The sequence below is a fragment of the Palaemon carinicauda genome, chromosome 35 (genome assembly GCF_036898095.1).
Source record: "Palaemon carinicauda isolate YSFRI2023 chromosome 35, ASM3689809v2, whole genome shotgun sequence".
Taxonomy (NCBI): domain Eukaryota; kingdom Metazoa; phylum Arthropoda; class Malacostraca; order Decapoda; family Palaemonidae; genus Palaemon; species Palaemon carinicauda.
Window position 1 is genome coordinate 36066759 of NC_090759.1, and position 21509 is coordinate 36088267.

A 21509-nucleotide genomic window follows, 5' to 3' on the forward strand; every position below is an offset into this window, starting at 1 on the left:
ATGATGATGTATATATATATATATATATATATATATATATATATATATATATATATATATATATATATATATATATATATATATATATATACATACATACATATATATATATATATATATATATATATATATATATATATATATATATATATATATATATGAATTATTTTTATTGCTACTGTTTTATCTAATTGTTATTTACTTATCTTGTAGTTTGTTTATTTCCTTATCTCCTTTTCTCACTGGGCTATTTTTCCTGTTGGAGCCCTTGGGCTTATAGCTTCCCGCTTTTCCAACTAGGATTGTAGCTTAGCAAGTAATAATAATAATAATAATAATAATAATAATAATAATAATAATAATAATAATAATATAAAAAAATTATATGTACCCATTTTTTTCAGATGTGATACATCTTTATATTAATCAATTTTGAAAACTGATTTAACGTACAAATGTATTATCATTTTTATATATAATATACAAATATGAATCTAAATAAATTATCTTAAAGAAAGGTAGTGTCATTAGGAGAGCCTTTTACAGAGGTATGGATTATCTCAAATACTACTACTGCTGCCTAATGTCTTACTAAGAAACATTTGCATTTATTTTTGTAATATATATTTTGGGCTATGGATACAATATACTGTGAAATATAGCATTACTTAATATAAAGAAATGTATAAACAAGATTTTATGGTATGTATGCTAATGTTAATATATACCTTGCGTTTATAATAAGGGTATTCATTGTAGACTGTGTACTATATGTATATCACCACAAAATGCTTTATTTTTTTCAAAATTGCTTAAAAAACTCAAATTCCTCACCTTGGTTAGTTACAGGTCAACTCACTGAACTTACAGGCTCACCGCTCATTGGTGTATGGTTAATCACGTAGCAAATCTTACAGAGGCCAATGGGGATGTTATATTGCAGCGGCCACCTGTACTGTATGTTGTATGTCAGCGGCCACCTGTACTGTATGTTGTATGTCAGCAGCCACCTGTACTGTGTTGTATGTCACCGGCCACCTGTACTGTGTTGTATGTCAGCGGCCACCTGTACTGTATGTTGTATGTCAGCGGCCACCTGTACTGTATGTTGTATGTCAGCAGCCACCTGTACTGTGTTGTATGTCACCGGCCACCTGTACTGTGTTGTATGTCAGCGGCCACCTGTACTGTATGTTGTATGTCAGCGGCCACCTGTACTGTGTTGTATGTCAGCGGCCACCTGTACTGTATGTTGTATGTCAGCGGCCACCTGTACTGTATGTTGTATGTCAGCGGCCACCTGTACTGTATGTTGTATGTCAGCGGCCACCTGTACTGTATGTTGTATGTCAGCGGCCACCTGTACTGTATGTTGTATGTCAGCGGCCACCTGTACTGTATGTTGTATGTCAGCGGCCACCTGTACTGTATGTTGTATGTCAGCGGCCACCTGTACTGTATGTTGTATGTCAGCGGCCACCTGTACTGTATGTTATATGTCAGCGGCCACCTGTACTGTATGTTAGCGGCCACCTGTACTGTATGTTAGCGGCCACCTGTACTGTATGTATGATAACGGCCGACTAAAAATACGGCAGTGTAAAGGGGGTCGCAATGGGGTGTTAGGTGTAGGTTAAGTTAGTTTACGTTAGTTGGTGTACATTTTTAATGCACACGGGAGGAACTGGCTGCTGATATAAAAAGGCTCCGGCCAATGTTTGTTATTGAGCTAACAAGCATTTCAAAATTCAAAAATTCTGGATCCTATATTGGTCTTTGGGATGAATTGGATCAGTAGTCAAAATGTGCAGAATGTACAATATTCCTAACTAGTGTATGTGGGCTGTTTAAAATGACGACTAATTATTTAGATAGGTATGCATACACAAGCAACCTCGTCTCACCAGGGTATGACTACTTCTCCCCCTACCCGAGGGCCGGAGAGAGCTTAGCATGACTGGAATATATATCTTTTATCATCAACTCCTACTACGCCTGTTGACGCAAAGGGCCTCGGTTAGATTTCGCCAGTCGTCTCTATCTTGAGCCTTTAATTCAATAGTTTTCCATTCATCATTTCCTACCTCACCCTTCATAGTCCTCAGCCATGTAAACCAAGGTCTTCCAACTATTCAAGTGCCTTGTGGAGCCAAGTTAAGCATTGGGTGAACTAATCTCTCTTGGGGAGTGCGAAAAGAGTGCCCAAACCATCTTCATCTCCCTTGCACCATGATCTCATTCACATATAGAACTCAAGTAATCTCTCTTATAGGTTCATTTCTATTCCTGTCCTGCCATTTAATTCCAAATATTCTTGCAAGGCCTTGTTCTCAAATCTACTAAATCTGTTGGAGATTGTTTCATTGTCATACCCATGACTCATGGTCCATACAGTAACACAGATCTCACTAAACTGATGTACAGTCTGATTTTTATATGTAATTTCAGGTGATTTGATTTCCAAATTATACTTAACCCAGCCATTGTCTGATTTTCTTTTATCAGTCTTTCACTAAACTCTAATTCTTAAGAGCCTGTATTGGAGATCAAAGTTCCTAAATACTTAAATGATTCCACCTCATTCATCCTTTCTCCTTCCAGTGATATTTCACCTTCCATTGCATATTCCATTATCATCATCTCTGTCTTTCTTCTATTTATCTTGAGATTAACCTCATGTGGTCTTTCATGCATTCTGGTAAAGTAAGCATTGTAACTCCTGTGGTGGTCTGCTAATAAGGACAGCATTATCAGCATACTCTAGGTCTGCTAATTTTCTATCACCAATCCAGTCCAATCCTTCTCGACCATCCCCAACTGTTCTATGCATTACAAAATCCATGAGGAGGATAAACAACATAGGTGGCAACACATTACCTTGGAGTAATCCACTGTTCACTGAAAATTCAATTGATAGGACTCCACTAACATTAACTATCCTCATGAACATACTTACTCAAATTCACATATTTAAGAAGAATACCATAATAACGTAGGACTCAACAGCTTTTCCATAGTCGACAAATGCCATCAAAAGTGGATTTCTATATTGCTGTACAACATACCTCAAAATGAAAATTTGTTCAGTACAACATCAACATTTTCTAAAGCCTGCTTGTTCATCTCTCAGCTTTTCATCCATCTTTCTCATTAGTCTCTTTCGAATAAGCATACTAAATAGCCCACTTTCATGACAACTGACATAAGTGTGATGCCTCTGTAATTAAATCAGTGAGGTCTCCTTTTTATACCATTTTCACCAACACTCCAAACTCCCATTCATCAGTTTATGAGAAATAAATGGAAGAACACTGCCTTACTGAAGGTTCCCAACCTAATCTAACCTAGAAGACATATCCTTACTTACCTACCTCTGCGATCACCTCACCCCCGTTATACCTCCTTATGCTTAGCTTACCTTCAGATCATATTTCATGAATCGTAAAACTAGCTTTATACTGTAATATTGTTTTTCAATATTAAACTTACCCGGTGATCATATAGCTGTCAGCTCTGCTGCCCGACAGAAAAACCTAAGGACGAAATACGCCAGCGATCGCTATACAGGTGGGGGTGTACATCAACAGCGCCATCTGTCGAGCAGGTACTCAAGTACTCCATGTCAACACAGAACCAATTTTCTCTCTGTCGTGCCACCGGCAAGACCTACTAAATACGCTGTTGTTTTCTGGATTGATTTTCACGTTATTTGGTGAAGTATTCATTTCTGGTTATTAGCTATCGCTGTGCAGAAGTTATCTTCAATACTTCCTTGCATTCTTTTATTGGATTTTGGATTATTTGTTGACGACTTGGATAGATTTTGAATTCCCCCCTTTGACTAATTCAAGATGTCTGACCCTTCTCAAGTCCCCAAGTACAGGAAGTGTAGCGCTAGGGACTGTTCAAGGCGTCTTCCGAAGGCCTCTATCGATCCGCACACCGTTTGTTCCAATTGTAGGGGTAAAGCCTGTCAATTGGAAGATCGATGTGAGGAATGCGTTGGGCTTTCGGAATTCGATTTTCAAGAATTCCTGAAATATGCACGTAGGCTAGAGAAGGATAGAATCAGGAGGAGTTCGTCTCGCTCAGTTGATTTTTCCTCTCCCCATGCCCCACAACCTATTCCTTCCCCTGTAGTGGTTGCACCCGACCCCCCTGCTAGCTCTCATCAACCTTCGATGGCAGATATGATGCGTGCCATCCAGGCTCTGGGTGAGAGAGTCGAGTCATTGGCGAATGACCGCAATCAACTCATGGCTGACGTCAGGGAGTTGAAAGGTAAGAGTGCAGTGGGAAGTGAAGTGAGTGTTTGTGCAGTGAAAAGTGTCAGTGTTACGCATGAGGGTGCGTCTGTTCGTGCCTGTCGTCCTCCCAGTCCGGGACCTCTTGCAAGCTCCCAAGCCCAGGGGAGAAGCAATGTCGTACGACCAAAGGGTTCGACAGGCTTTAATCAGCGGATAGACGTTCCCTCCGTGGTTTCGGACGTATCTTGCCTAGATCGTCCCACCCACAAGAAGACGAGTGAGCCCGTTCATTCCTCGTCTGCGGAAGAGGTTTCACGCCAGAAACGATGGACCAAGGTCTCACGGCCTCTTAAACGCAAGGTCCCTTCCGAGCTAGTCCAACGGCCCAGGTGTAGCCACTGGGTCAGTTCGGACTCGCTGCAGTCCTCCGACGACTGCACACCTCCTAAGAGAGGCAAAGTGGTACCGCAACAGGCAGTAACTCCGTCTGTTGCCGCACCAGCTGCTGTAGACCCTAAGTGGTCTTTGCTGCAGTCTATGCAGACTCAGTTAGCTTCCTTTATGCAGGAGTATCGTGCGGAGAAGGTTGACGCTGCACCCGTTAGCCTACAACCATCCACGGTTGTGCGCCCAGCAGACGCTGAGGCTGCCTGCTCCCGCACTCCAGCTGTGAGAGCTCCTCCACCCATGCGCAGTCGACCCTGCCAGACGCATGTTGACGTTCACAGACGCACGGAACCCTCCGTTGACGTTCGTGTGCTACCACAACAACAGGAGGGTGGAGTTAAGCTGCCGTGTTTTGACGCGGTGCGTCAGCCTCCGCAACCCACGGTGGTCTCCGCTATCCGACCACAGTCAGGAGTAGACGCTTTGCGCACCCACTCAGCTATGGTTGTTGCCAGTTCTCAGACTGACCAACAGTTGCATGACGTTGGGTCCAGTGCAGCCACGCATGCACCCGTGCTGCCGGACTCAGCCGTCCAGCTTTTACCTACTCCTTTGCCGCTTCCTCCTCAACATTCAGACGATGGACTCTCTGATGATGACGAAGCTGCACATCTTGACGACCAACACTCGGACATCGACGAACCCAAGACCACGCCTCCCTCCTTAGACTTTAGGAAAGTGCTTGCGCTGTTCAAGGATTTATATCCGGATCAGTTTGTGTCTGCAGCACCACGCTCGCCTCCCTCTGAGTTCGCTTTAGGCATGCAGTCAGCAGCACCTGCCTTTACGAAGCTCGTACTCGCTCGCTCGTCCAAGAGAGCTTTAAGGGTACTGGGAGAGTGGTTGCAGTCCAAAAAGCAACTTGGGAAGACAACCTTCATGTTTCCCCCGGCCAAGCTTGCTTCCAGATCTAGCGTCTGGTATGCCACGGGAGAAGTTCTCGGCTTGGGAGTTCCTGCCTCTGCCCAGGGCGACTTCTCAAGTCTGGTAGACTCTCCCCGCAGGCTGGCTATGAGACGCTCCAAGATTTGCTGGACTCCTTCGGATATGGACCATCTTATGAAAGGAGTTTTCCGTGCATTCGAAGTCTTTAACTTCTTGGACTGGTGTTTGGGAGCGTTGAGCAGGAAGACCTCCCCTTCTGATAAGGAAACTTCCATGCTCATTATGTCCTGCATGGACAAAGCCATACGGGATGGTTCTAGTGAGCTTGCGGCTTCTTTCGTGTCCGGGGTCCTCAAGAAGCGGGATCACCTTTGCTCCTTCTTGTCAGCTGGAGTCACCCCATGTCAAAAGTCGGAACTTATGTTTGCTCCGCTCTCGAAGTGTCTCTTCCCTGAAGAGTTGATCAAGGAGATTGCCGCCTCCTTGATCCAGAAAGACACTCATGACCTGGTGGCGTCATCCGCACGCAAAGCCACCCCTTTGCCCTCCGTGCCTAGACCCAGGATGGACACTCCAGCGTCAAGGTTCATTCCGCCCTTTCGTGGCAGAGCCTCCAGCAGAGGAGGTGCTCGTGCCGAAAGTCAACGTGGGAGCAAGAAGAAGGGTTCCAAGTCCTCTAGAGGCAGAGTCTGACTGCCACCTTCTTCAGACAGCAGTGGGAGCCAGGCTCAAGAACTACTGGCAGGCCTGGGAGAACAGGGGCGCAGACGCACAGTCTGTGAAGTTACTCAGAGAGGGGTACAGGATTCCATTCTTGCGCAAGCCCCCTCTAGCAACAACTCCCATCGACCTCTCTCCCAGGTACAGAGAGGAGGGCAAGAGACTAGCTTTGCAGCAAGAGGTGTCTCTCTTACTACAAAAGGGAGCGGTAGTCATAGTCCGGGACCATCAATCCCCGGGCTTCTACAACCGTCTCTTCTTAGTGGCGAAGAAGACAGGAGGGTGGAGACCGGTGCTGGACGTCAGTGCTCTGAATGTCTTTGTCACAAAGCAGACGTTCACCATGGAGACGACAAAGTCGGTTCTAGCATCGGTCAGGAAGGAAGACTGGATGGTCTCGTTAGACCTAAAGGACGCTTACTTTCACGTCCCCATCCACCCAGATTCCCAACCTTTTCTAAGGTTCGTTTTCGGGAAGGTTGTATACCAGTTCCAAGCCCTGTGCTTTGGCCTAAGCACGGCACCTCTAGTCTTTACCAAACTGATGAGGAATATTGCCAAATTCCTGCATTTAGCAGACATCAGAGCCTCCCTCTATTTGGACGACTGGCTTTTAAGAGCTGCGTCAATTCGTCGCTGTCTGGAGAATCTAAAGTGGACTCTGGATCTGACCAAGGAATTGGGTCTCCTGGTCAATATGGAAAAGTCCCAACTCGTCCCATCCCAAACTATAGTATACCTAGGAATGGAGATTCAGAGTCAAGGTTTTCGGGCTTTTCCGTCGGCCCCCAGAATCAGTCAAGCCCAAGAATGCATCCAGAACATGCTGAAGAAGGACCGATGTTCAGTCAGACAGTGGATGAGTCTGATAGGGACGCTTTCATCACTGGACCAGTTCATCGCGTTAGGGAGACTCCACCTCCGACCCCTTCAATTTCACCTAGCTGTTCACTGGAGAAAGGACAAGACGCTAGAAGCGGTCTCGGTTCCTATTTCCGAGAAGATGAAGTCTTCACTGACTTGGTGGAAGAACAACATTCTCCTCAGGGAGGGTCTGCCACTGGCTGTTCAGACCCCCGACCACCTTCTCTTCTCGGACGCATCGGACACGGGCTGGGGTGCGACATTGGACGGTCGGGAATGCTCGGGCACGTGGAATGCGGATCAAAGAACGTTGCACATCAACTGCAAGGAGCTACTGGCAGTTCATCTGGCCTTGAGAAGCTTCAAGTCCCTCCTTCTAGGCAAGGTGGTGGAGGTGAACTCCGACAACACCACAGCCTTGGCGTACATCTCCAAGCAAGGAGGGACTCATTCGATGACGTTGTACGAGATCGCAAGGGACCTCCTCACCTGGTCAAGAGATCGAAACATATCCCTTGTAACGAGGTTCATTCAAGGCGACATGAATGTCATGGCAGACCGCCTCAGCCGGAAGGGTCAAATCATCCCAACAGAGTGGACCCTTCACAAGAATGTTTGCAACAGACTATGGGCCTTGTGGGGTCAGCCTACCATAGATCTGTTCGCAACCTCGATGACCAAGAGGCTCCCAATTTATTGCTCACCGATTCCGGACCCAGCAGCAGTTCACATAGATGCCTTTCTTCTGGATTGGTCCCATCTAGACCTTTATGCGTTCCCCCCGTTCAAGATTGTCAACAGAGTACTGCAGAAGTTCGCCTCTCACGAAGGGACAAGGTTGACGTTGGTTGCTCCCCTCTGGCCCGTGAGAGAATGGTTCACCGAGGTACTGCAATGGCTAGTAGACGTTCCCAGAACACTTCCTCTAAGAGTGGACCTTCTGCGTCAGCCGCATGTAAAGAAGGTACACCCAAGCCTCCACGCTCTTCGTCTGACTGCCTTCAGACTATCGAAAGACTCTCGAGAGCTAGAGGCTTTTCGAAGGAGGCAGCCAGAGCGATTGCTAGAGCAAGGAGGACATCCACTCTCAAAGTCTACCAGTCGAAGTGGGAAGTCTTCCGAAGCTGGTGCAAGTCGAAATCTGTATCCTCAACCAGTACCTCTGTAACTCAGATAGCTGACTTCCTTTTATACCTAAGGAAGGAAAGATCCCTTTCAGCTCCCACGATCAAAGGTTACAGAAGCATGTTGGCAGCAGTCTTCCGTCACAGAGGCTTAGATCTTTCCAACAACAAAGATCTACAGGACCTCCTTAAGTCTTTTGAGACCTCGAAGGAGCGTCGGTTGGCCACACCAGGTTGGAACTTAGACGTGGTACTAAGGTTCCTTATGTCAGCAAGGTTCGAACCACTTCAATCAGCCTCTTTTAAAGATCTCACTTTGAAGACTCTTTTCCTCGTCTGCTTAGCAACAGCTAAAAGAGTCAGTGAGATACACGCCTTCAGCAGGAACATTGGATTTACATCTGAAACGGCTACATGTTCCTTACAGCTTGGTTTTTTAGCCAAAAACGAACTTCCTTCTCGTCCTTGGCCCAAATCGTTCGATATTCCAAGCCTTGCTAATTTGGTTGGAAATGAACAAGAAAGAGTACTATGCCCTGTAAGAGCTCTTAAGTACTATTTGAGACGTACTAAACCATTACGTGGACAGTCAGAAGCTTTATGGTGCGCCATTAAGAAACCTTCTTTACCTATGTCGAAGAATGCAGTTTCTTATTATATCAGACTTTTGATTCGAGAAGCTCATTCCCATCTGAATGAGGAGGACCATGCTTTGCTGAAGGTAAGGACACATGAAGTTAGAGCTGTCGCAACTTCAGTGGCCTTCAAACAAAACAGATCTCTGCAGAGTGTAATGGATGCAACCTATTGGAGAAGCAAGTCAGTGTTCGCATCATTTTACCTTAAAGATGTCCAGTCTCTTTACGAGAACTGCTACACCCTGGGACCATTCGTAGCAGCGAGTGCAGTAGTGGGTGAGGGCTCAACCACTACATTCCCCTAATCCCATAACCTTTTTAATCTTTCTCTTGAAATGTTTTTTATTGTTGTTTTTTGGGTTGTCCGGAAGGCTAAGAAGCCTTTCGCATCCTGGTTGATTTGGCGGGTGGTCAAATTCTTTCTTGAGAAGCGCCTAGATTAGAGGTTTTGATGAGGTCCTTTAGTATGGGTTGCAACCCTTCATACTTCAGCTCCTAGGAGTCGCTCAGCATCCTATGAGGATCGCGAGGCTCAGTAAGGAAGACGTACTTAAAAAGGCAGAGTAATTGTTCAAGTCGACTTCCTTACCAGGTACTTATTAATTTTATGTTTGTTATTTTGAATAACTGCTAAAATGAAATACGAAATACTTAGCTCTTAATGTTAACATATATGCTGGTCTCTACCCACCCCCCTGGGTGTGAATCAGCTATATGATCACCGGGTAAGTTTAATATTGAAAAATGTTATTTTCATTAGTAAAATAAATTTTTGAATATACTTACCCGGTGATCATAAATTAAAGGACCCACCCTTCCTCCCCAATAGAGACCCAGTGGGCCGAGGAGAAAATTGGTTCTGTGTTGACATGGAGTACTTGAGTACCTGCTCGACAGATGGCGCTGTTGATGTACACCCCCACCTGTATAGCGATCGCTGGCGTATTTCGTCCTTAGGTTTTTCTGTCGGGCAGCAGAGCTGACAGCTATATGATCACCGGGTAAGTATATTCAAAAATTTATTTTACTAATGAAAATAACATATTTCAGACCAATATAAACAACATTTTCCTCATAAAGGAAATTGACGACATATTTATTTGATTTAGTGAAATGGGAGTAAAATCCCCTTTTGCTGTTCCTTATTCAACTAGTACACACCTGTTTACAAACCTTAGAATGTCAACTTTTAACGTCACATATATGCCCTTTGCTGAAAATTATCGTTCCACTAAGATTTTTTTTTCAATGATTTACAATTTAAGACTACTTTGTTCCGTCACTAACAAACCTAAGGCTTTTTAATAGGGATTATCTTTCAGTGGAGCTGGAAGACGAGCCATGAGACTTTTAGCGAGGTCTAACCGTCCATTCGCTAGTTAGTGATTGAGTGGTAGGTAGTTTGCTACCCAGCTCACTCACACACCTGGGCTGAGTAACAACTTTTTGCTTAGGCTCTGTGGAGAACAGATATTGCTGCTCTCCTCCTATCCTCCTCTCCAATAGACTCGCCATTACTGACTTAATTGCTTTTGTTCTTTTTCTTTTCAGTGTGAGTATGCTCTCTCCTTGATTGTCCTCCTGTAGACTTGTCTGAGACCTGAGAGTCGTTCCTGTGGGAAATTCATGTCCTCTGTGGTTATGGTCACATCTATGGCACCCAGTGACCTCCCAAGGCCAGTGCAGCTTTTCCCTGGTTTAGTGGGTTAAGGGGCCTAGGGAGAAGGCATTCGACCAGATAGCTGGCTCCTCCAGTTCTCTTCGGGCAGGCTCATCTTCAAAGCTACTTCCACCCCCTTTTGTCCAGCAAAGGAGGTACTATGAGGTCTCAGGTGAGCCTCTTCTTGACCTACATCTAGATCCAGCCATAGAGGCCCTTACAAGAAGGGGTCTCCAACAATAGACTTTCGGACTTCCTGGTTACCCTCACGGCAGCGGATACCCTGAACATGGAGAAGGTGGCGAAGTATGCCATGCAGGCTACTTCGTGGCTGGACCTATGGTTGGGATCCGTGAGACACCTCGTCAGGACCGAAGATTGGTCCAAGGACTCCACGAAGAAGTCGATGGCAACCTTTCTGTTGTCAGGGATCTGGACCATTGAGTTTCTTTATCACTAAGCTGTTAACCTTTGGGTGAATCTAATACTCAAAAGAAGGGACTCGATAACTGAAAAGTTCCACTGACAGGTTCCCAAGCCAGAGGTGACCAGGCTTAAGGATGCTATGCTAGATGGCTCCTCTCTTTTCCGGTTAGAAGACATCAGGTGGGCGGCAGAGTGCTGGAGGAAGTCCAACCAGGACTCTCCTCCATAGACCCATGACATCTCTGTCCTATGGAACAGCACCCCTCCAAGGAAGCTGTAGACAACCAGGCTCAGACGAACAGAAGAGCAGAATCCTCAAAGAACATGTTAAAGAAGCTCTTTCCTACCAAAGACCAGAAGGGCACCAAGTCCATCCATGGAGGAAGAGGTAGCAGAGGTGTTGGCAGAGACCGCTCCCGCTAGGAAGAGCGATCCTCCTACTTGCCCAACAGTTGGGGGATGCCTGCAACACTGCTGGCAGAGGTGGCTGCAGCACGGAGCCGAACCCTGAACAGTCTCTGTGATCCGTTCAGGGTATCGCGTCCCGTTCATTCAATCTCTCCCTCCACTGACTCGGAATCCAGTTCCATCGAGTTCCTATACAAAGGGATCTGTAAAGGAGCTCTGGCCCAAAGTCCAGACCATGTTGGAGGAGGGCACTCTCCAGGAGGTCCTCAGCAAGTCCCCAGGCCATCAGTTGACTCTTTCTTGTGAAAAAGACGTCTGGGGGCTAGAGACCCATCTTCGATCTCTCAGCCCTGAACAAGTTTGTTCTACAAACTTCAGTTAACATGGAGACGGCAGACACGGTCAGACAAACAGTAAGACCACAGGCCTTTATGTGTACTGTACACTGGATCTCAATGATATACTTCCAGATCCCAGACCATCGTTCTTCAAAGAAGAATCTAAGGATCATACACGACAACAGACAATACCAGTTCACGGGGCTGTGCTTCGTTCTTTCGACAACCTGTCAAGTCTTCATGAGAGTTTTCGCCCTAATGTCATCCTAGGCCCACAGGGTCGGCATCTGTCTCTTAAGATACCTGGATGACTGGCTGATCCTAGCAGACTCAGTGGCAACCTTTCTTCAGCACTAAGACAGACTTCTTGCTTTTTGCCAGGATCTGGGGATTGTGGTAAACTCGCAAAGTCATCCCTGCTTCCCTCCCAAAGACTGGTATATCTGAGAATGATCATTGACACCATTCTGCAGAAAGTCTTCCCATCAGATGACAGAACCCAGAGGCTGAGGAAGGTGGCAAGCCCTTCCTCCAATGGGCCTCTCTCCCAGCCCAGTGGTGGTTACATCAAGGTCACCCTATCATCCCTTATCCGTCTAGTGCTCAACAGCCGCCTCCAAATTCGATCTCTTCAGTAGCGGCTAAAATCCAGGTGAGTTCAACACGACGACCCCCCAGATGCATGGGTCCCCATGGGACTCGAGTAGCGGATGAACCGGGAGTGGTGGGTGTTAGATGAGAATCTCTTCCGAAGGGTCGACCTTCTCGTTCCTCCCTCTGAATTGATGCTCTTTTCAAATTGGTCAAAAGAAGGGTGGAGGGCCCCTATGGTGTACTACACAGCCTCCAGGCTCTGGTCAGAGTCTGAAAGGTACCAGCGTATAAATCTCTTAGATATGAGGGCAGCCTTTCTAGCCCTCTTAACAGTTCCAACGTTTCCTAGTGGGTCACTCTATTGTGTTGATGAGTGACAACACCACATTAGTGGCTTATGTAAACAAACAAGGAGGTACCTTTTCACAGCCCCCATGCCATCTAGCAGTGGAGATGCTAAGATGGGTAGAAAATAACTTTGTGTTACAATCAGCCCACTTCATTCTGGGCAAGCGGTGTGTGCTCGCGGACAATCTAAGCAGAGCTACTCAAATAGTGAACTTGGAATGGTCTTTGAATCATCTAGAATCCAGTACAATCCTGACTTTGTAGGGTTTCCCGACTGTGGATCAGTTTGTGACGTCCCTGAACAACAGGCTCCCGCTTTACTGCTCCCCAGTCCCGGATCCTCAGGCTCTCTGGCAAGATGCATTTTAACAACGGTGGGCCAACATTGACGTTTATGCCATTCCCCTATTCTGTCTGATGAGAAGAATCCTTAACAAGACCAGATCGTCCGAGAACCTGTCAACGACCCTCAGAGTCTGTTGTGGCATCACACAGAATGGTTCCTGGACCCTCTTCAACTCCTGACAGAGTTCCTAAAAGAACTCCCTCAACAACGCGATCTACTCAAACAGCCACGTGTGGACATCTTTCACAAAGATGTAGCTTCTCTACAATTTCATGCCTGGAGACCATCTATCATATCCTCTCTCAGAGGCTAGGATGTCTGGATACTTCTGAAGATCTTTGGCTTCAGTCTACCAGGCTAAGTGGACTGTCTTCTGTGGTTGGTGTTGTGGAAGGGGTATCTCTCCTCTAGATGCCACTATTCCAGCAGTAAGGGAGATCCTTGTATACCTTTGGGAGGAAATGCTCTTCTCGGTCTCGGTGAAAGACTACTACTCACAGCCTTGACTCTTGCCGTTGGGCTGGAGGAGTTAATATTTCCTCTTTGTTGGAGTTGCCTCTCCTCATACGAAGTTAGTTTCGAGCTTACCTGCCCTCAGTTAGAAGTCGAACCACCCAGATGGAACGTGGTTCATGTCCTTCGGTCCCTGAAGGGTGTTCCCTACGAATCATTACACCAGGCAACAGATCTTCACCTGATTCTGAAGACGGTTTTGCTACTCGCAACGCTTTTGGCCAAGAATTTTAGCGAGCTTCACTGTCTTTCCTACAATGTTTCCCATTCAAGGGGATATGAGAGGTGATGCTCGACTTCCTCCCTGAATTTATCGGCAAGACTCAAAATTGGTGAGTAGTGGATATTAGATTCAGGCCCTTCTGGATTGGGGGTCTTTGTAACATAACTAATGATCCAGATCAAGTGATATGTACTCTGCCTAGTGAGAAGTTTCAGGTACTACTCAAGAGAACAGCTGCAGCTCACCCCTGAGTGTTCAGCATGGGCAAGGTAAAAAGGAGGATCACTAAGAACGCCACCTCTGCTTGGATCCGTAATGTCTTAGACCTAGCACTGAATTCCAATTCTCCTCCAACAAGACGACCCAGAGCTCATGACGTTACAGGTATAACCACGTCCCTAGCATTCAAGAGAAACTGCTTTGTGACCCAGGTCGTAGAAGTGGGTGTGGAATCGTCAAATGACCTTCACCGCCCACTACCTACAAGGCATAACCCACAGGAACATGGAGAAGTTCTCCATTGGCCCTGTGGTGGCTGCACAACAAGTGGTTTAAATACCTCCGGCTCCCTGATGGACAAGTAGTAGATAGTTTAGGGCAGAGGTTACCCGGGATTAGTCGGGGATGAATGTTAAAAATGACTGGGTCTTTCTGTCTTTCATCTTTCCCTCTCTTGGGGAACAGCACCTTTGGTCTCCTGCAAGCTTGCCTCATCTGTCTGCAGATAAAACCATTTCTATTGTTTAACCTAGTATTGTGAAAAAATAATACTTATGTCCCCATACTCCCTGGTGAGCTGGGATTGAGTAACGTCTATGGTTGATTCAAAGATTCCTACGTTTCTGAGAATTCTTACCTAGAATAATCACACCGCTAGTATCACACAATTACGTAGATTGTTCAGGCCGCTAACCGCGCATTGCATGGAATTTAGCTAGGTATCAGGGATTTTCCCTGTTACGTGGTGAGCACGTACGGGAAAACCCCGGATCAAAACTAGCCGGTGGGTTCAAACTTCCACCCTCCTAAGGAGTGAGTCATCCCTAATAAAGAGTGAAATGGTTTGTTTTTAGTGTCGGAACAAATGACAAATTTGAAGGTGATTTGTATTTTTCCTAACAATGGAAACCTTGTGCTCTTTATACACCTCGCTAAAAGTCTTATGACTAGTTTTCTAGCTTCGCCGAAAGCATATCCCTAATATCGAGCTCAAGGTTTTGTATCGTTAGGAAAAATACAAATTGCATTCAAATTTGTCATGTTAAAGGATGAAGATTTGTATTAGTGAAGGAACAAATCACAATTCCTAACTATACAAAGCTGAGTCCTTTAACATTCTTCCTCAATTGCCCTGCAAGTCCTAGGTTATAGTTAAAGTGGCTTCTCAGTAGCTTGTCTGGTGGGCAGAGCTCACCTGCCTGCTGGTGGTGACTGCCACTAGCTCATTATAAATCTTGACAGGCAAGCCCCAGCTCCTATTGAAAAACTCAAGTTTGTATAGTTATGAAAAATACAAATTATTAAGAAAATCTTGATTTTGATTTTCAGTCATGATGTGTCTCAAGTTATAAAGGCAAGTGCTGATTAATTAATATTAACTGAAAATAGAGTAATCAATAATTCCACACAGAATACTAATCATTAATAAAAACTAGATATTTGCCTTGGAGCAATGCTTGGTATGCATGCAAGATACTTTTAATGATGATTCCTCAACATTATTAGCAGTTTTGATTTACTTGTGACTATTTTTTTGCTTTATTTTAGGTCTTGGTGAAGATGAAAGTGCTGCAGAAAAGTATGAGGAAAATATCCGTAAAAAGTCAAGGACACAGCTTTGAAAACAATATGTACAGGAGAGAAGATGAAGTACCGGACGCAAACACTTATATATCAACATTAGGAAGGCAGCGAAAACAGGAAGAATTTCTCGAGATTGAGTCATTACTCTACCATGCCAATAAATCCAGAACTTCTGTTGTCTGCTTTTTTCTAGCTTTTTCTCTTCAAAGTTTCTTCTTCACAGGAACTTTTGGATTAGTTTCAGTGTTTTTCAAGGATGAGGGCTAAGCCCCTACGCTTTTTATTATGGAGGAAGTTGAAAAAAAAATACTTGTAAGCAGCTGCGTGCAAACGACTAAGGGAGAGATGATGATCATAGTGGCCCCATAGTTACCATAGAAGATAATGACGATGAGGCCATTGAAGACATCAGTTGGACTCACTGCCTGTCCTCTCATAGAAAATGTACAGAGGAATACCTTCGCTGCCAAACTTAACTCCGCCGCCTGGTGGCCTTTACTGTATGTGATTCCTCAGCCCAAAACGTGTAAGGCGAGAATATGGTCGCTAAATCTAGATTTACCATCGCTGATGCTATTGTGTCGTTGATTCTTTGACTAAATGTCACTGCTCTACATTACTCTAATAAAGGTAAGAAGGATATGAATACCTAATACCAGTAAACTAGTCATAATTCTTTATGTAAAAGTTTGATTTCTAGGCTGCTAAGTTTATTAAAAGTAATTATAATGATAAACTCTATTAGGTCTGGTTCTTTTAAGGGTATTGTGTAGGTTAGCTTATGTAGGAAATTTGCTTTTACGAACATGGTAGTCCCTACCCAGCCTATCCATTAAACTGAGGCACAGCCGCATTTAGAATGTTAAACAAGTTGCATTAGCTTAACGAACAACTATTGGGTTTTGTATTTGGTCTCCTCAGATAATGTTCTTGTCGTTAAGTAATATAAAGATCTGTTAAGTAAAGAATAGAAACGTTATCTAGTCAAATAACCTTGTAGAGTATTTGTTCTTACGTGAATTCAAACCATTGTCCCTTACTAGTCAAGCTACAACTCGGGTGGGGAAAGCAGAATGCTACATCGTAAGGTTTCCAAGTAGCCCAGTGAGGAAAAGAAAGAAGGTATAGTAAGTAATCTGTATGTAAGTACAGTAATGAATGGAAATATATGAAGTATTTTAGGATCAGTAATAATATTTAGGTAAATCAGTCATATATAAACTATAGAACAAGACATGTCAATCTATTCAACAGAAAAGCATTTACAAAATCTTTGAACTTACCAAGTACAACAGATTCAAGTGGTTACAACTGAAATAAAACTTCTAACATACTGTTTAGTATTGTGTCTTATGATGTAGAAGGCATGACTTTTAGAATTAACTGCATACCTAGTACTGCATGCAGGATGGTACAGTCTGGGAAGATCTGAGTGCAATGGGGGATAAGAACTATAATAAGTCTTATGTAACATGCATAAAGACATACTTCTTTCTCTGCTGCTCCATAAACTGGCTGCTTTCATGTCCATTTTCTAACAATCATTGTGTTTAATTATATGAAGACTCCACAAGTGAACATGTAGGTTTTCCCTGGTAAATCTGACGGAAACAGCCGCAGGTTTATGTGCATGCTCTCTGTGAATCCTTCTACTTTTTCTGGGGCTTGACTGCTTGCAGTCATCACCTTGTGATGAGTGCAGTACAAGAGCTTGGTAAGAAGAAAAAGAAAAGAAGAAGGCTAAAAGAGAATGATTGACTTCAGACATGGCAATGCTTCAGCTGTTACCCAAGAAACTCTTTCAGTTCATTCTCTTGTTTTTCAGCTGCTAGACCTTCTGCTCCTTCTTTAGGTATCTCTACGGTATATGGGACCAAGAATGTGCAATTTTGGTGGGAAACGAAGGGCACTGCCTTCTTCAGCTTCTTCCTTCAGAGAATGAACCGTAGAAACATCGAAATAAACTCCTAGAAAGACGACAGTTGAACAGATGAATTGTGGCAGAGCATGTAGTCGTCGAGCTCGTGCGATGATGTCAGCAGACCGTCTCGTCAAAGACCTCTCCATCACCCGGTCTCCAACTGACCAGTCCCATCGAGATCAGTTACCACAAGCTCTGTCTCTATGTGCACATTCGCGTAGTAATCAGACAACTCCGCAGGACTTTACTCCTTGCCCTTACTCTTCCAGTGATCTGGACATTTGAGTCCCAGGGCACCTGTCACCTACTCCTTAAGATTGTAGGTTGACGTATTAAGATCTTTCAATGCTCAGAGATCCCTTTGTGGGCCATTGCCAGTCAATGACACGAGCTTTCCACGTGCCAAGACCTTCCAATCCGTTCACTCGTTGAGTCGAGGCAGGTGACCTTTTGGGACTGCTCTGACCTTCAAGCTGTCATACCTTCTTCTTCTAAGTATTTCCCTGGTTTTCAGTTTCTTTCTCTTTGTATTCCTTTGTTTATTACGCTACAAAACATCAAAACGGGTAGGTTGACAGGTGACGTCATAACTCCTTGTTCGAAAGCCATGAGCCTGACAGCTAGTGATTTTGTCATGGCCAAGATCACAATACAGTATAGTCAAAGGACTCAGGTTTGTATACTGTAGTAAGGAAAAATACAATTGTTCCGTAACCGAAATACAAACCACGCTATTTACATTGGGTTTACTTTCGGCGTAGCTGAAATTGACGAGCCAATAGATTTTAACGAGGGTTGAACTACCCCCGCGCTAGTTACCGGGGGTAGGAGAAGGGTTAGCTTGCTACCCCCCCCCCCACACACACACACACCGGTGATTTGTCTCGCTTCACTTTTGGCTCGGACGATGTGCAGACGTGTCTGTCTATCGTCCTCGTTGTTGACAGCCTTAATCTTTTTCTTTGCTTTTCCTCAGCTGTGTGTTTGGAAGTTGGCCTCGCCCTTTGGTATTCATCATGCGCAAGTGCCCTGGGATCGCCGGCCGCCCTTGCAGTACCTTCATGTCGGCGGTGGATACCGATCCTCACACCCTTTGCCCGCAGTGTCGAGGCCGACGGTGTGATTGGGAAAATACGTGCAGTGAGTGTAGGGAGTGGTCTGCCTCCCAGTGGGAGAGGTTTGCCCACCGGCGTAAGAAGAAGTCCAAGAGAGACCGTTCTCCTTCTGGGGTTGCCTTGAAGGAGGAAGGCTCTAGGGACTCTTCTTCCGCCGCCAAAACCTCCTCCGAAGCTCCCACTCGTCCGGCCTCTGGTGAGAGGCTGCCGAGTTGTAGCGCAGACCCTTGTTCTGTTTCCCGAGCTCGGGGTGCGGGAGAGGGCGTCGCCTCCCATAGCGGGGCGGCTCCCCCTCCTCCTCCGGGGGAGGATTTTGACAATGTTGATAACTCTGTGTCTAAAGACGATCTTTTTCAGCTTTGGGCTTCTTTGGGGCTTAAGGGCCTGCCCTCCAAAGAAGCCCCTTTTTGACCTTATCCAGTTGGGAGCCGCTGTCAAGCAGTCGCCGGTGATAGCAGAGGTAGATCCTCTGTCTATCGTCGACGTCGTGGTGGCAGAGGCTTCCGACGGGTCTGGTCAAACCTCTGCGGCTCCTGATGTTGCTGACGTTGCTTAAGGCTCTCCTCCCCCTTCCGAACATTCTTCGAAGGGGGAGGTGGGTCCCACGGTCTCTCCTGCGGCTACGTCTCCCCCTCAGGGGAGCGCTTTGACTGAGACTCCTCTTCGGAGGACTGATGATCCCGACGACCTCCCTCGCGGCCGCCTTCGCCGTAAGGCTCGTCATCCTCTTCGCCGCAGGGGCCTCCCGTCTCCCTATAAGGGTGTCAAGAAGCGCCTCTTCGAGTCTTCACATTCTCCGTCCTCCGATGAGGATCCTCCTCGCCGGGAGCAGACTGTAGCAGCCGCGTCCTTAGACCTCTCCGGGGATCGTTCGGGTTCTCCTACGCCTGCCAGACCTTCCACCTCCTGCGCAGATAGCCAGCAGTCTTCTGATCTCGTCAGCTGACGGGCACCGGTCCCTTCAGGGCAAAGGGATGTCTCCCACGGTGTGGGGGCTTCCCTTGTGCGTCAGGGTTCCCCTGCGTGCCCTCCTGCGCGTTCCCGCGCAGTAGCGCATATGCGCTCTCCATCCTTGAAGTCTCCTGACTCACCTCGCCTGCGCTCTCCTGATGGTCAACGCCCCCCTGCTCGCCAGCGCTCTCCTCTGGACAACATACATCCTCCTGTTCCTGTTACGCGCCCAGCGTTCCAACGGTCTCCTGAGCGCACAAGATCTGCTCGTCAGCGCGCACCTGCGCATCGAGTTCCTGACGCGCCCACGCGCCCTAGAACTCCGGTTCTGGACGCGGGCAAGGATTTAACTCCTCCTCGCCCACGCGTTCCTGCTCGTCATCTTTCTCCTGCGCAGCAACACGCACGGTCTCCTGCGCGTACATCCAGAGTTCCTGCACGCCCACGCGCCTTCTCTTCCTGAGCCCGTTCGCGAGCGTTCGCCTTTGCGCGTCCCGCCTCTTGCTCCTGCGCAGTTATCTACGCGTTGTCTTCCTGCGCGCCGGCGATCACCAGCGCGTCAGCGTTCTCCAGCGCGTCAGCGTTCTCCAGCGCGTCAGCGTGTCACGGTGGATTTTTCTTTTCCTCCTGACATAAATTTTCGTTATTTGTCAAAAGTGAACTTGACATTCGACGTGTAAGAGAGAGAGACGTGATCCTTATCTAGTTTTATTCAGTCCAAAATGTTGTACACTGTTCCATAACTTGATCTTCCAGACTGAGTCCAAGATCACAGATCTCCCAGACTGATTCATGATCACAGGTCTCCAAGACTGGTTCCCTGTAATTATTACAGTTATTTAATTTTTTTATTCTTCAAATAATAATGCCTACCTCTAAAAGCTTTGTAATAGCAAAGAAAAAAAAATATAATTACTATGCTTCAGTTTCAAAACAAAATTACAGGATACTCCTATTTGATAATTTTACAATAATATGAAACAATAGTTTTCAATTTCCCTAAAGAACAAATAATATATGTGAAAATAGAGGAGGTTACCTTCAAGGTTTAAGAGGCAAAGGAAATCTCACAAGGTTAAGCGAGGTAAATTAGGCTAATATGCCCTTTAACGCAATATAGCATAGGCTAGGCCTCCTTAAACCTCTTTAAAAATACCCTACTCAAGGTTTATAGGAAATTCTAGGCTAGGCTATAGAAGGTTTCTATGGCCACTGTGCCTAGGTTAGGGAGGGTATAGGAGGACATAGGTTAACTCATATACCTAACGGCATTGAATAATTTTTATAGCCTAAACTATTTTCCAAAGGAAATATAACTATTCAATTGATAAGAAAAATATCTGCTGGGCTTTCAGAAACAATTGTATAGCCCAATCTAAGATCATAAACAATGGAATTTTCCATGGGAGAGAGGGAAAGGGGGAGTCCCGAGGTGTCCTACAGGTCGGCTACTTCGTGACGCCCTCTTGGCATTGAAAATAAATCTACATATAAGGAACCATTACTTTTCGTACAGTTGATATGGTTTTCAGGAAAACGAGGAGGTCTTAATGTTACTAACATGTTCACATCCCCCTTTTTTTTTAAAAGAAAAGAATGTATCATACTCAAGTGAATAAATAGGGTGTCTTGTAAAATGATGCAACACGACCACGAGGGTGTATGCAAACTTTACCGGACATTGGCAAGCCACTGCATCCATTCTGATCGCTTTTCCTCTCTATCTATAACATATTATTCCCTATCCTTATAATAATCTTCTAGTTTTCAATATTAAACTTACCCGATAATCATGTAGCTGTCAACTCCGTTGCCCGACAGAATTCTACGGGAGGGATACGCCAGCTATCACAATACTAGAAGGGGGTGTACTCACCAGCGCCACCTGTGGCCAGGTACTACAGTACTTCTTGTTGACACCTCCTCAATTTTTCCTCT

At 45.6% G+C, this 21509-nt stretch overlaps 1 long non-coding RNA gene across 1 annotated transcript in view; it reads left to right on the forward strand.

The window, feature by feature from the left end:
• The first annotated feature begins 574 nt into the window (after positions 1–574).
• LOC137627416 (uncharacterized) overlaps positions 575–21509 on the forward strand; it is a 36200-nt gene continuing 15265 nt past the window's right edge. Inside the window, exons 1-2 of the long non-coding RNA XR_011041157.1 lie at positions 575–702; positions 15549–16214. This is a non-coding gene — a long non-coding RNA (uncharacterized lncRNA). The remainder of the gene's footprint in view (positions 703–15548; positions 16215–21509) is intronic.